The following is an 859-nucleotide window of genomic DNA, read 5'->3' as shown; positions in this document are numbered from 1 at the left end:
TGTACATGTACCATGTACTGTGCTTGCAGTTTCTTTGCAATTTATTACAAATGTCTATATAAACAAACTTTAATATCAAAATATCACTTATTCAAATCTCAATGACTAACAAAGAATATTATGTTGGTTAAAGAAACACCATAACCTGTATACAATTTATTGTATAAATGTAAGCAAATGAAGATTACTTCAATTTGTCTTTTATATCATGATGAGACTCAAAATAAATATTTGCTTTGCTTCCACATCTAGAGGTAAGACTAGAAATGAAGCCCACTTTAACAAGGGTATGTAAATGTACTTAGAAAATAATGAAATTTCCAGATCACTTGGGCTTCTTGTACATTAAACACTTAGTATACAAAAAAATAACAGTTAACATCTGTCTTTGGGTCCACATCTGTATACTGGCTCAAGAAATCCCATTCCGAAAGAAAGAAAGAACAACAGTCAATTATCCAACATAAGTGGCTTGCAACACTAACTGTAACTCGAGAATAACATGTAGGAATGTGTTTAAAATGAATGTTTAAAATCCAGCCTCATTCCTAGCTCTGACTGCAACTATTATACCTACTCATTTCTAAATAAGGTTTCAAAATCTTTCATTCTGGTCTACATGTATTTAAGTAAGCATGAGCATGATGGCTTCTACGTCGGTGCTTAGAAGATTACCTCGAAAATCTTTTATTCAGTTGAAATATATACAGGATAATACAACTTTTCTTAAGTCTGTCATTGCCCGTCTTTAAGTAATGATGAAATTACAATAATAAATGGATCTTCTTGTACATACATAATGGTGAACAAATCACTCTCTGAACACTGTGAACACAACTGATGCTAACTTTCAATCCCT

Source organism: Penaeus monodon, chromosome 15 (assembly GCF_015228065.2).
Source record: "Penaeus monodon isolate SGIC_2016 chromosome 15, NSTDA_Pmon_1, whole genome shotgun sequence".
In the NCBI taxonomy this organism is placed as follows: Eukaryota; Metazoa; Arthropoda; class Malacostraca; order Decapoda; family Penaeidae; genus Penaeus; species Penaeus monodon.
This window is presented reverse-complemented; position numbering follows the sequence as displayed.